Source organism: Mercenaria mercenaria, chromosome 5, assembly GCF_021730395.1.
Source record: "Mercenaria mercenaria strain notata chromosome 5, MADL_Memer_1, whole genome shotgun sequence".
Lineage (NCBI taxonomy): Eukaryota > Metazoa > Mollusca > Bivalvia > Venerida > Veneridae > Mercenaria > Mercenaria mercenaria.
In genome coordinates this window covers 91,583,768-91,598,552 of record NC_069365.1, presented here as the reverse complement: position 1 = coordinate 91,598,552, position 14,785 = coordinate 91,583,768, and the positions used below count along the sequence as shown (strand labels likewise).

At 34.4% G+C, this 14,785-nt stretch overlaps 1 protein-coding gene across 17 annotated transcripts in view; it reads right to left on the bottom strand.

Moving 5' to 3' along the window:
• The window catches only part of LOC123558649 (teneurin-m-like), a 241,368-nt gene that overhangs the window by 197,640 nt on the left and 28,943 nt on the right, over nt 1-14,785 (bottom strand). For 2 of the 17 annotated variants that reach the window (XM_053544294.1, XM_053544298.1), the window contains exon 1: nt 7,202-7,918. The exons of the other annotated variants lie outside the window; for them this stretch is intronic. The gene's annotated coding sequence lies outside the window, so the exon portion shown is untranslated. Of the gene's footprint in view, nt 1-7,201; nt 7,919-14,785 lie in introns of those variants that run through there. 17 annotated transcript variants of the gene reach the window in all.

The window sequence follows — 14,785 nt, the reverse complement described above, 5'->3', positions numbered from 1 at the left end:
GAATATATTCGGCGGAGATCTCCCCGAAGACCTACCACAAAATAAACACTAATTCCGATTAACTTACACCAGAATCTCTTGAAGATAGTGGCTAACAGAGCACATGATTTGACCAATCAATACATCTACATTTTGTGGACAGCTATAAACCTGAACATTTACAAATAAGGCAACATTGTTCTGTTTTTACTGTAAGTTAACATATGAGCCGCGCCATGAGAAAATCAACATAGTGGCTTTGCGACCAGCATGGATCCAGACCAGCCTGCGCATCCGCGCAGTCTGGTCAGGATCCATGCTGTTCGCTAACACAGTTTCTCTAATTGCAATAGGCTTTGAAAGCGAACAGCATGGATCCTGACCAGACTGCGTGGATGCGCAGGCTGGTCTGGATCCATGCTGGTCGCAAAGCCACTATGTTTATTTTCTCATGGTGCAGCTCATATGAAAAATGCCTGATTTTGAAAATCATAAATGCTTTAGGTCTTGCTACTATCATGGTTAAGAAAAAGATTAGGTATCTCTCTACACATAAATTTTCTTTAAAATTTAATATGCTTGAGACTCCAGAGAAGCAAACTCTGTACAATAAACAAATATTCGCCTAAATTTCAACAATCTTGTATTGTAAATAGTTTTTAGCTCATCTGATTTTTTGAAAAAAAAATGATGAGTTATTGTCATCACTTGAGCGGTTGTCGGCGTCGGCGTTGCCTGGTTAAGTTTTATGTTTAGGTCAGCTTTTCTCCTAAACTATCAAAGCTATTGCTTTGAAACTTGGTATACTTGTTCACAATCATAAGCTGACTCTGTATAGCAAGAAACATAACTCCATCTTGCTTTTTGCAAGATTTATGGCCCCTTTTGTACTTAGAAAATATCAGATTTCTTGGTTAAGTTTTATGTTTAGGTCAACTTTTCTCCTAAACTATCAAAGCTATTGCTTTGAAACTTGGAATACTTGTTCACCATCATAAGCAGACCCTGTTAGTCAAGAAACATAACTCCATCCTGCTTTTTGCAATAATTATTGCCCCTTTTGGACTTAGAAAATCATTTTCTTGGTTGAGTATTATGTTTAAGGCAACTTTTCTCATAAACTATCAAAGCTATTGCTTTAAAACTTGCAACATTTGTGGACACTGTACATCAAGAAACATAACTCTATCCTGCTTTTTGCAAGAATGATGGCCCTTTTTAGACTTAGAAAATCATGGGTAGGACAATATTTCTATTATACAAAAAAAATCAGATGAGCGTCAGCACCCGCAAGGCGGTGCTCTTGTTTAATGTTCAGTCAAGGCAACATTAGTCCAAGTCAAGGTGCCAAGTAGGCTAGCTCCTAGACTATGATATATTTTTTTAAATTTTCATTTTTAGGTCCAATATCATGATAATATTACAAGGTCTCTGCAAAAATCTCTAAAATAGACTGACATTTGTCACTATCGCACAAAATAAGAGAAATATTACAAAAGTTGAAATTTTGTGACAAATTCTTTATTATCAGTCTATGGCTAGTCTAGGTGCCAAGCTCTTTACATTAATAATTCTTTGCTATTAACTGATAAAAAAGGTAACAGTACTTAAGTACATCACTGCTGCTTCATAGTACATATTTCCGATTCATTTATTTCTGATTCTATTCCTGTCTAAGAGGTTAAGTCCCATAACCAGATTTGAAAAGTCTGGACTGTTTTTTTTTTTGTATTCACTTCTACTTTAACATTAATCACCTCTGCTTTAGCTTTAATCAGCCTGTTTTTATGCCTTCTTTTGGCATTTTTGTATCTACAGAAAATAGACCATATATTTAAAGAGAAGCTGGCATTAAAAACATATCAGATCAAGAACAATTCGACTCTGAAACTCTTTGGGGATTTAGAACAGACTGTAATAAAATGGATTACCTTATTTGGGATAGTACTAGAAATGGTGAGCGTATTTCTAAATGTAGGTCTCGAGACCAACGTGCAGTCGGTGATTACTCCTGTATCACTCTGTTGATTAAGGAATGCATCAAGTTTTGATAAATCTCGATTTAGTATATTAATTAATCAACTGTTATTTCAGTAACTAATCAAGAGATTTCACCTAATCTAACCCTTATCATGCTGAACACGATTGATTCCGTCTTTTCGACCAGTGCAGATCATGATCAGCCTGCACATCCACATATATATCTTGTTTTGTTTGGTTTTATATCAGGCTTTGAATGGTGGAGGAAGATCCCAAGTGCCTCTATTGGCATTGTTTAAGGTTCAGTCGAGAACCTGGGTAGAACTACATGCAGGCTTTCAGCTTAAATCAGCTGGATGGTTTTGCTCACATGAAGATTTGTATGTCCTAAGTGCAGCTTCAAACTCACAACAGTGAGAGGCAAGTGATCCAAAATAAGTGACTTAACATCTTAAACTCAAAACAATCCTTAAATAGACTTTGTCTCTGACTGTTGACTTTCTATTCAACATTAAGATGAACATCTGGTGGTAGGCCGTTTTCTATGAAAAAATTCATTGTAAATCAGAATAACAAAGACATGACAAAGCTTTATAGCTTTTTCAAGTTCAGATTTTAGTTCATACTTTAACTCAGTTTAATAAGAATCCATTTCTCTTTATTCCATATATTCCCCAAAGAAAAGCTGCTGACTTAGTCTGACATGCTTATTAAAGCATATATTTGCAGTTGTATGACATTTCTTAATCAATACAATAATATATAAGGCATCACAAAATAACATTGTGTTTCTTAGAACAACATACCGAGGGCTCAACACGAAACTAGTCTATCTGCTTCTATTTCTATATACACTTAGACTAGTTTCGCGTTGAGCACGATACTTTTTCTGAAAATCTGACCTCAAACTTTTCAATCACTGCCAATCCTAGAGACTGGTATAAAATGACAAAGCTGGAGTAAAACACTAATTCCTGTTTTGAATTATCTCCCTTTTTAAAACTGATTATTCAATAAAAGGGTCAGGCAGATACTGGAAATATGAATACTTGTTATGTTAGAATTGTTGTTTAAAACAACTTTGTTCCTAACAAAGTAATAATACAAGAAAAACAATTAAAGCAAAATTAAGTGCCGGCACTGGACAACAAAAAAGCTAGATCCAAAAAAAAAAAAAAAAAAAAAAACTGAAAAGAAATGAAAATACTCAAGTTAAAGGCACTGACCTCCAAATACTGCCTAAAAATGATATCTCTTTAAAATCGAGGTTTGGTCAAATTATGAACATTAGAACATGTGTTTTTGTTTCTGAACTATCACATAATCTTTAAAATGCCAAATCAAGAAAAAAACATGTTGGGAATTGAACCTGGGCAATAAAATTTTCCTGCGTTCTTGACCTATACACCATGGAGGCCAATACATACTTAATGGTCGTTAAACATAAAGCTTTAAAATTAATGCAGTTTAACTCCAGTACCCCCCTGCAAACATGGTTCAATTTTGAATGGAAAGAAGTAAAAACAACTAATTCTTATGTGTTTCCATAACTTATATAATTTGTCAGTAACTAAGTTTTCAAAGTCTTCTTAGGAAATATAGCAATAATTTTCTGATATTTTAATTATTTCTTTTATTTCTTTTTGCCTTTCACTTCTTGCGAATGAGAAACAAATATCTCCAATATTTTGGCCTTTTATAGGAGACAACATTATGATTTCAACCTGATAACATCCTATCTCAAGAATCATTAATCATGGATACTTTATGAATATTTATGAGTAGTCCTTAACTAAGTAACCTCAATGGGGACATATTGTGGACATGGAATTGTCAAATTCGGGTTAGTTCTAAATGGGAGATGAAATAAAAGATCAGGAAGTATAAGGAAAATGCTTCACAATTCTTAGAAGAAATGAAAAGTCACAAAACTTGGGGATAATTTACAATGCTCCCTTCTCCCAGAGGTTCAAAGGCTTACAATGGCTTTGTGTACAATGGCTTACAATGGCTTTGTGTAAGATGTCTAGCCATTCAAAAATACAATACATATTCAAATGAGGTTATGAAACATAGATAATAATATTCCCTATTGCATGGAACTTTCAAGCTGATGCCAAAATTTATCCCTCTGATGCACAGATTTATTAACTATATTATCCCATTATTACCTCCCTTTTTTAATCAATCTTTAGGAATTTTAAATGTTCATTAAAATGCTTTTCTGACAGCATAATCTTGAGAATTCTCTATTAAAGCCTTTGGATCATAAAGTTAAAATCACAAGTGCTTTAATGGAGAATTAAAAAAAAAATAAGATCTAATGCAACAAAGACAAAATGAATTCCATCATATATGAAAGCTCCACTACTCTGCTTTAAGAATGCCCTCCAATGAGTATCTTGGGAATTCTATGACAAGAAAATTTCACAGTTTACTGAAAGCAATTCATATGGGATCTGCTCTTTCATGCTGTCTTTGTTTTAAAATATGTTTTTATAATTCCTAGACTGTTCTTTGGCACCATACTTCTGACCAACAGTGAGAAGCACTTAAACAGCTAGACCTGGACTTAAACATAAACTCAAAAAAAAAAAAAAATACAGTTTTGTGACCAGTCTCAAAAACTGCAATGTTTTAAGAGCAAAATTTAAAATTCCACAATTCCAAGATTGCATTTCATATCCTTGAACCCTACCATCAGGAACATTGCTCAAATTTTAAGTCTAGTTACTGTCAGTGTCCTGTACTGTAGTGTCAACAGTAAACTGGTTGAGTTTAGCTGACTTTAAATCCCTTTACTGTGAAATCATTATATTCGTGGGGGACTAATTTTCGTGGATTTTGTGGTTGAGTAAATCCACGAAATTTAATCCCAACAAACAAGTAAAATTCCCATTCACTTTATGTTCAAAAGTTGTAATCCACAAATTCATATCCCCATGAAATTGCCATTTTGACCAAAACCACGAAATTTCATGCCCACGAAATTATAAATGATTTCACAGTATGCTGATGGCCATAAATCCCAAATTATTCTAAGTGAGGAAGCCATCAAGCTGCCTTGTGGAAGGCAGATAGTATTACCTATATGCCAGTCATCAGAAATAATCTGAGGCAAAAAGGGTCGGTTGCCACCATTAAAGCTGAAAATTTCCCATGTCTAAATATGAGGCAAAATGGGTCCTAATGATGCCACCATTAAAGCTGAAAATTTCCCATATCTAAACATGGGGCAAAAAGGGTCCTAATGATGCCACCATTAAAGTTGAAAATTTCCCATATCTAAACATGGGGCAAAAAGGGTCCTAATGATGCCACCATTAAAGCTGGACATTTCCCATATCTAAACATGGGGCAAAAAGGGTCCTATATCACCATTAAAGCTGGAAATTTCCCATATCTAAACATGGTGCAAAAAGGGTCCTATATCACCATTAAAAGCTGAAAATTTCCCATATATAAACATTGCAAAATAAATAAAAAGACATCTCACTTATACATAATTTCTCCACAAACTTTGAATGAAGACACTTAAATAGCAATTTGGTGTTCTTTCTCTCAGAAAAAGCAAAAGACCTATATTGTCTCATTTCTTAATGCCATCCAATTTCCGTTTAGGTTTATCTACATACATAGATCAGAAGAAAATCATAGGCTTCAGAGAGATCATTGTCAGCTCTATACATCTATCTGTGAGGCAATTTGTAGGTTCGGTAACAATGGGGTCCATTTACAGAACACTTTAATAAGCATTTCTGGTACAACAAAATACTTACTATATACCTTCAATTACCCATGTTCTGGTGCCATAAAGATATTTAACAAAGTAGGTGTCTAGCCAAAATATCTTCACAAAATTGATAGTTGTCACAGTTACGATGTAATAAATAGAAATAAAAGCTTTTTGTTATTAGGTATTCGGAATTAACCGGCTGCCCATAGCCAAAAAGTTGGTGCCAGTTAGTGGAAATGCACTAGCCTGTATGTAAAATTGCTTCTCCATAATACTTACATGGATTATATAAACTACAATGAAAAGATTTATGTAAAATCTAAAAGTTTCATGTCGCTTGGTCAGAGACACAATGCTGTCAAACTGAAGTGAAAATAGCATATTTAAAAAAAATGCATGGAAAGGAAAAACAAACTACTATTAGTGCATTTTTACCTCTTCTCTACCTTGTATGTTGAGCTTTATATTTATTTATCTAAACACAGATTCTATCTTATCAAATTAAATAAATAAGCAAAAACATTTTTATAAAACATTAACACCACCTCCATCGCTTTTTGAAAAAAATCGTTACCAAAGCGGTCAAAATTCTTATTCAAGATATCACCCTGAATGGCTGCAAGCTGTAAATACGATGACCAGTATTTAGGATTTGTCAGATTCTCTCGCTTAATTTAGCGTTCTTTCATGGTACAACCAACACACTTTTATTGAAATTTTCTCAACCATATTCAGAGCTACTAATACTATTTGTCAATATTATTTATGCAAATTCATACCTGACATCCAAACCAAAAACATGTAATTGAATAGAAATGTGGGCAACAGGTGAGTTATTAAACATTTTGATGAAAAACTCTTAAGTGAATGACACAGAAAAATACACCTTTGAACTGAAATTTTCATTAAACCAGTTTCAATTGCCCTTCACTGCCCTTTCTCAACACCTGTAAGAAATCTTTTAATTGTTTATTTATTCATTCAACGTCTGATATTAAAGTCAACTCAATAACTAAATTCAACTTCCTACAGGAAGAAAACCGAATCCTTGCATTTATGGTACCAAGCACAGACCCCAAGCATCTGGCTGGATCTGCTACCACCATCTACAAGCCAGACTGATCCACACCGGCTTCCTTTACATGCATAATGCTGATGTTAATGTGTGGAAACTGTTCTATCCCTACATGTTAAGTCTGTCTGTCCAAATAAACGATCCACCTCAGATTTACGATGGAGACACTACCGTTTTTAAATGAAACAATTTTGCTAACATAATTGTATCTAAATATACAAGCATTATCAAACATTTTCTCAAAATAGGAGAAAAAATATTTAATCTAAAATCTGCCAGACTAATACATCAGAAGATTTTATCATCAAATATTTCAGACTTACAAGTTTATACAGATATCTTACATAAAGTTAATCAACAGTATTTTGCTTCTCAGGGAAACAACATAATAATTGAATCCTAATTTTAAGATTAAAGAAACAACAGCTTACTTTTGTTAGAGAAATAAAATCCTAATATATCCTTTCAGATGGAAAATTTGTGATTTCCTGGTGAAAAGAAATTCTGACCACAAACTTTACAAACATCTTCTGAATGGAGACAACTGGCTCTAGTCACTAACTCCAGCCTCCCACATCACTTAAATTTTCAGCAACAGTAGTCAAGCACTTCCCATTTGCAAATTAGAGTAATAAACTTTTCTTTTTTCCTAACAATTTTTCAACTGAACACATACCAATACTTCTATATCAGTTTTGTAAATCCACATATTTCTTTCAACATTCCCTTTTTTAAGTACCTTAGCTTTCACATATTGCACCACTTCTACACTTCAAACATTCAATTTACTTCTGTTTAATTTCTTATCACACGTTTCAAATTACCTTATTTTCATTCTAATCTGTTACCATAAGTATATACTGTTGCAAAACTATCCGCTCAGTTTTCAATAACACAACACACTTGTCCCCATCGGAAAATTTTTTCATTAGAGCGACACAAAACTAACGTAATATCAGTTTCCTTTATTTTCATCCATTACGGTATCTATTCCGACTCGTTCGACCGAAACTTAATAAATAAGTTGTAACATGAGCAAATCTTGCCGCAACACCACAATTTTATACCAGATGCTCATCCATCCTTCAATACTCGGGGAAATAAAAATCAAATGAAAATCCTAGCCGATCGCCGAGAGAGTGACTGACGGCTGAAGCTGTATGTTTCTCCGAGTCCAATATATCCCTTCTGATTTATTTACATTAAACAACAAACCTGTAGCTCTTGAAAAGATGCTCGCGAAGGCGTCCAAGCTTGTGAAACGACAAAGCGAGAATAAAAAGGATCAATATGACGATTTATACCAATAATAGGACTCATTCACTTCGTCGAACAATAATCAATTATCAAATTGTAAAGCTGAAGCTGTTACCACTGCACTGCCTAATTCATGTCCTCCGATTTGCAATTCTTGTCCGAGACGCTTGGCGATACAAAGCATACTGCCTTTAAATTAATTAAACAAATTCGATCTAAAGTATTACAATTCAATTGGAAATGGTGAAAATGTTCACCTTGGAAAATTTGAAATGTTTCAAATGAATTAAAATTTCATGAGTGCTTGGAATTCATTATGAATTATAGATTATGTGAATACAGACTAAATCCTTAGACAAACTATGAATATTTTGATAATTAATTTTTCTGAGCAGTATTCAAATTATTATTTGAAGTGTTCCAAACCTCAATAGGTAAAGGTATCAAAAGCTTATGGTTCTGGCAACAAGACTATCTTCTGAATTTTTGCCGAACAAGCATTGCTTTTTTCATACAAGTACCAAATTCAATTTGTCGCCAAGACAAGTCAAAGCAATTTAAAATTGAAATATCCTCATCAACATATTTACGATAACAAAATTTTCTCCAACTTTAGAACTTCTCAGAAAACAATGAATTACCAGAGGGAGTAACCTACATAGCATCAAAGGTTACAAAGATTTCTACTGCATTTTTTATGCGCTTTGTGGAATCGTTTTTTTTTCTTTAATTTTTTTTTTCTGGTACTGTTTTACAATTTTTTTCCTACTGTCATAATAATATTTTCCAAACTTTCCTTCTCTAGTTTTAAAGCACTAAAGAAACTTCTACACTATCTTGAAAAAGAAGTTTGTAGGCATCTAAAAAGTTACTATAATTAATTCACAGACCTCCTTGATTCCTTTGCCTTCTTTGTTAAGAAAATAATCAACATCTTTTCAACCCTTTCTTTTCCTGCACTGGTATTTCTGGCAGCTCTAAACTTCCAATTTAGAAAATTACAGCACACTGACTCCAAGATTTTTCGTCAAACACTGTTTTACCAAACATTTAGTTTTCGTCAACAAAAAATTAAAACTCGGAGATAATTGTCCGTCGAAAGAACCAAAGCTGTTTTACCTAACATTTAGCATTCGTCAACAACACATTGAAACTTGGAGATAATTGTACGTCAAAAGAACCAATCTCCTTACATGCCACATGAAGACCTTATTTAAGCTTACTTAATCAGCTTTTCGCCTAATTGTGTCTATCTCTACAGATGCCGGCAGAATGGTCAATAAAGGTTTTCGTCATTTACTCCTCACTGCTTTCGAGACTCGCATGACATTGTCAGAGGCAATTTCGAGAAGTTGCTAAAGTGGTAATGATTGACCTATGGTACAGAGAGAAAAATGTTATGGTTGCGAAACATGACATATCGCAGTTGTAACGAGAAACCATTCTGTGTAATGGTAGAGAGTCATAATGTTAGAACAAAACTCATCACAAATAAGAGGCTGTTTTTAAAACACATTACTACATTATAATAGTAATTATATACATTTATGTTTCTTTGTAACCCTCCCTGGCAAGGTGTATGCTCTCCATGATGACTGACTGTGTAGGTTTGGATCCCAAGCAAGGTGTATGCTCTCCTTGACGACTGACTGTGTAGGTTTGGATCCCAAGCAAGATGTATGCTCTCCTTGACGACTGACTGTAGGTTTGGATCCCAAGCAAGGTGTATGCTCTCCTTGACGACAGACTGTAGGTTTGGATCCCAAGCAAGGTATATGCATTCTGTGATGACTGACTGTGTAGGTTTGAATCCCTGGCAAGGTGTACACATTCTGTGATGACTGACTGTGTAGGTTTGAATCCCTGGCAAGGTGTACGCATTCTGTGTTGACTGACTGTGTAGGTTTGAATCCCTGGCAAGGTGTACGCATTCTGTGATGACTGTGTAGGTTTGAATACCTGGCAAGGTGTATGCATTCTGTGATGAATGACTGTGTAGGTTTGAACCCCTGGCAAGATGTACGCATTCTGTGATGACTGACTGTAGGTTTGAACCCCTGGCAGGGTGTATGCATTCTGTGATGACTGACCAAATACAATACATATATATATATATGATCTAAGAGAATGTAGTCAGAATCAAGACTACCTATTGAGAACAGGATGATACTAGTACTGGAAAAAAGGGTCAATTGATTGCCTGTTCAAAGGTATGTAACTGTGTAACTGCAATACTGTTGAAAAATGGTTGGTAAACTAACACTTCATGCATTAATTCCCAATCATGTTTCTCCCCTACTATTATTAACGGAATAAGTGTTTCCAAATTAAACAGGACCAGAGTGATGCCTTAACAAGAAACAACATTAAAAGTCTACAAAAACTCATTACTGAGAACTGATTTTATAATATCAAAGTTTTGCAAAACTCCATGAGACTGTCTGTTTGTATTTAAAATCCATTATTTTATTTTTAGCAACTTATTTATAGAGAAACTAATAGAAATGTGGTTTTGGAAATGCAAAATTAGAGAGCACTCCTGTGATAAACTTTCATCAAACTTGATTAGAAATTAATACAAAAACAAATCTGCGACAAGATGAGCACAGTTTGTTCCCATGAGAATACTAATTACCTGTCAGAAAGCGAACAAAAATATTGCCTTTGTTGCACTTCCTTTCAAGAAGCGAACTGTTTATTTTGTGATTGCAAATATTTGTATTTAGAATCCTTTCAATTTTGGTATACTTAAGAATTTTCAATCTTAATAGTTACAGGACTATGTTATTAAAATTCTGCTCTTACAGTGAGTAACTACTCAATCTCAACTTTATGCACTTGATGCAAAATTAAGGCTGCACTGAGGATGACATTGTTGGATTGCATTTTTTATGTTTAAAAGGTACTTGTAAAACCATAACCTGAAGTTTAAACCATGTAGATTAATGGTAAGCAAGGAACTTTAATAATTTATTCAGACAATTTTCAGCAGACATTTATAGCCACACATATAAGTTTTCTACACATAGGCTACATAATATAAGCCTCTTAAAACCTCGACTTCTCTGATTAATTAAGAAAACTAACTATAGTCTGCTAAAGACATTGCAGTAAATATCAAAGTCAAACCTACTCAAACTGGCATAATGGCATAAAATTAACTATGTTTATTCCCAGTTCGAAGTTTTAAAATCGGTATGAGACCATTTGTGAAGCTTCATCTGTGGACAGAATTACGAAAATTGCATTGTACGCTGACACTAAAATCACCTTAGACTTCCTTTTAATTTAAATTATTGGTCCGAAATTGGATAAAACTGGACTTTAAGGATCAAAGAGTCAGCGTGAGATATTAGATTTGGAAATAAACCTTTCTGATTACAACCGCAATAATTTTCCAAATCCTGTAGTTGTTTGCCTAATTTAATTGTGGACTGGCCTTAATAACGTGAATGTGACCAGCTTAGTTTTGAAGTGGGTTTATGTTTTGACTCCAAAAGGGATTAGCAGGGAATCAGTTATTGCCCTTTTATGATTCAAGTGGGCCGCCGCTATCTAACCCTGAAAGTTTTTGTGACAAGATAATTATAAAGATGCTGAGACATTTGTGTGGTTTCGACAATAAACAGGCATTATGGGTATGTTGGTAACTCTATCAAAGAGTCGTGAAAAAAATAAATAATTCTAACCTATATCGAATTTATTCTTCAGTTTTAGAGCTTCCAAAGACTTTTATGGAAATCAGCACATTGCAAGCTACCATAAAAACAGATTTATAACATTTTAAAATGGGTAGCATTACTGACGAATTAGCCATTACTTTGCTCTTTTACCAAAGCTTTAATATTTCAATGACAGTGCTCTAAAACTTAGGTACTAAAAACTAAAATAAGCAAATTAGTCTGGGTTCAGAACATTAGAATTTAGAAGCACACATTGATAAATCACTTGCAAAACAAGTTTCTAGAATTTAAAACATTGTTTATTTGCAATTTTCAAACATTCTGTCAAGAGGGTTTTTACTTGCAGGTATAGATGGCCCAATGCAAAGACCAAAATTAAATATGAATTCTAAAAACGAGCGAGTTATTTAATCAAATCCTCTTACCCGTCAGTCCCTGTTAGGCATTGAATTTCAGGAACTAGTAACCCTACAGTTTCGAACCGTGCATCAATATGCGGTCAATGTACCTGTTCCATTGAATTTTTTGGTAGAGTAAACATTACCAAGTCTGCACTGTTGTTCCCAAGTGAACATGCTCATTGAAGTTAAACTTGTCAACTATTCAAAAAGTCTCTCCAAAGATACAAAGGTCAGAATCTGATGCAAAAATGTTGCTGTCTTATGAATAAGGAAAATGAAATCATTGACCAAACAATAAAGAGCAGTTAAAAAACAGCTCTTCAAGTACATGTACCAGAAGGTAAATGACCGTCACATGAGGTCTTTGAATCATCTTTTTATCGACATTATTGTTATCTTAAAAGGTGATGAATCACTACATTAAACAAACAACACAAGACCGTACAAATATGAAAAAGATATCAACATCCTTGTCTCCGATAAAAACCTTCAATGAAGCAGTAAAACAACCAAAGTCGGTTGATTGTTTCAACAACCAATTAAGAAAAAAGTTCAAGGATTTGGGGGGGGGGGGGGACAATCACATGCTCTACCCTAAATGGAAAAATGTAGAAAACAGGAAAACACAAGAACAATTACATTTAATGAATACTCCTGAAGGAAGGACAAAAAACTTGCTTCAAAGACATTGATGCTATTAAATGAGAAAAGGCAATATTCTTTCTGGATTCAGTTTTGCAGTTGTAGTTTAATAATATGTGAGCAAACAACGAAACGTGTCTCACACACGGAACGGAACTGAATTATGAATTTTAGAAGTTTACAATAATTTCTGAAAACCCTTTGTTCAAAGAAGAACTCTTAGGTGAAGTAGACGAACGAAATATCTTGTCAACAGAGCTAAATGAAAGGTAATAATCCATATTTGCTATCGCATTACGTGGACAAACAATGGAACGTGTCAGTAACACGTTGTTGAACTCCGGCCGCCTCGGCGACTGTGGCTGTTTTCCATTATCTGTGTTTGTCCATGAACTTTTGTGGGAGTGCTACAGAACTTCTATCTGATGATAATTAAGCCTAGAAATAATGCCACAGTGAGACATATTCAGTGCAGGGACATCATATACTGAATTAACCTAGCAGGTTTGGAAGAAAACTGTTTTCTCCTATTAGAAGCAGGTTGACCAAATAAAAGATAGGCAATGATTTTATAAAACATTTGCATCAAATATTGGTTTAGTTGAATATGAGACTCAGAGTGTTTACCAGTGAAAAACTTCTTGTTTATTGTATCATGCGGGACATTTTGAGTTTTCTTTGATTAAATTGAAGCAACCATAAACAGTAACTTCAAATCACTCTTTGCTACTCGACATAGACAATGTACCATAGATCTCTAGCCTCACCCACACTGACATTTCGATCTCATTTAGTGCCAAATGATAAATTGATGTGGCATGCAAAGCTTCAAATTAAGTCTATATAGAAACATTTAATTAAGAGAAAGAAAATATTGCTGAAAATCGAATTCTATTTTCCCTGGCAATCAAATGATATCAGTTATGAAAGAAATAATTGTTAATAGCCTAGACTTTATGTCTCCTAAATTGACTCATATTCATTAAATTTATTGAAGAGGGCCATGATGGTCCTAGATCACTCACCTGAGTTTCACAGATAAAACAGGTAACAACTTTAGAAGAGAATTAACGACAAAAATGTCTGCAAACTAGCCTGCAGATTCAGAAATGAAGATTTTCAAAGTCTTGCAAGAGCCATATAGGGAAAATTTAAAACCTGACCTGCAGCAGCCATGTTATATTAAGATCAATGTTGTGGGTCACTAAGGAACATTTTGCGTTAAGTTATTCTGAAATCTGGCTAGCAGTTTCTGACAAGGTTTTTAAAGTTTTTTTTTTCTTTTCTGCATGGATTGGATTTTTGTAGAGTATGGCTGAAACTGGCTATGTGGGTTAGGCATTGATGTCATTTGAGCCGTGCCATGAGAAAACCAACATAGTGGGTATGCGACCAGCATGGATCCAGACCAGCCTGCGCATCCGCGCAGTCTGGTCAGGCTCCATGCTGTTCGCTTTCAAAGCCTATAGTAATTAGAGAAACTGTTAGCGAACAGCATGGATCCTGACCAGACTGCGCGGATGCGCAGGCTGGTCTTGATCCATGCTGGTCGCAAACCCACTATGTTGGTTTTCCCATGGCACGGCTCATTTAAAGAAAATGTGGATGTAAGATGGATGGTATTTGTGATTTGGTATGCTCAAAAGAGAAAATGTGTCAAAGGAATATAACATCATTATGTCTTATAATTACTAACTGTGTTTCTTTATGATAGGGTTAATACTTATTCAACAATATACCCTATAACGGGTAATTTTTACTGCTGTAAAAGTTTACGGATTTAGGGTAAAAATACATGATTGTATTTTATACAATTTTAGAATTCACAAAATCACAAGGTTTACCAGTTTATTTGACTTAATGTAGCGAATTTATACGAGGCCATTTTTTACGAATCTGATATGGTCGTAAAAAATAGTAAAAATTAGCAGCAGGTAAAAAATACCCGTTATATGGTAACAGTATTATTCGGTGAAGTACATCTATCAGAGCTCACAACACTGACAACTTCTCCACACACAACTTGCATGAG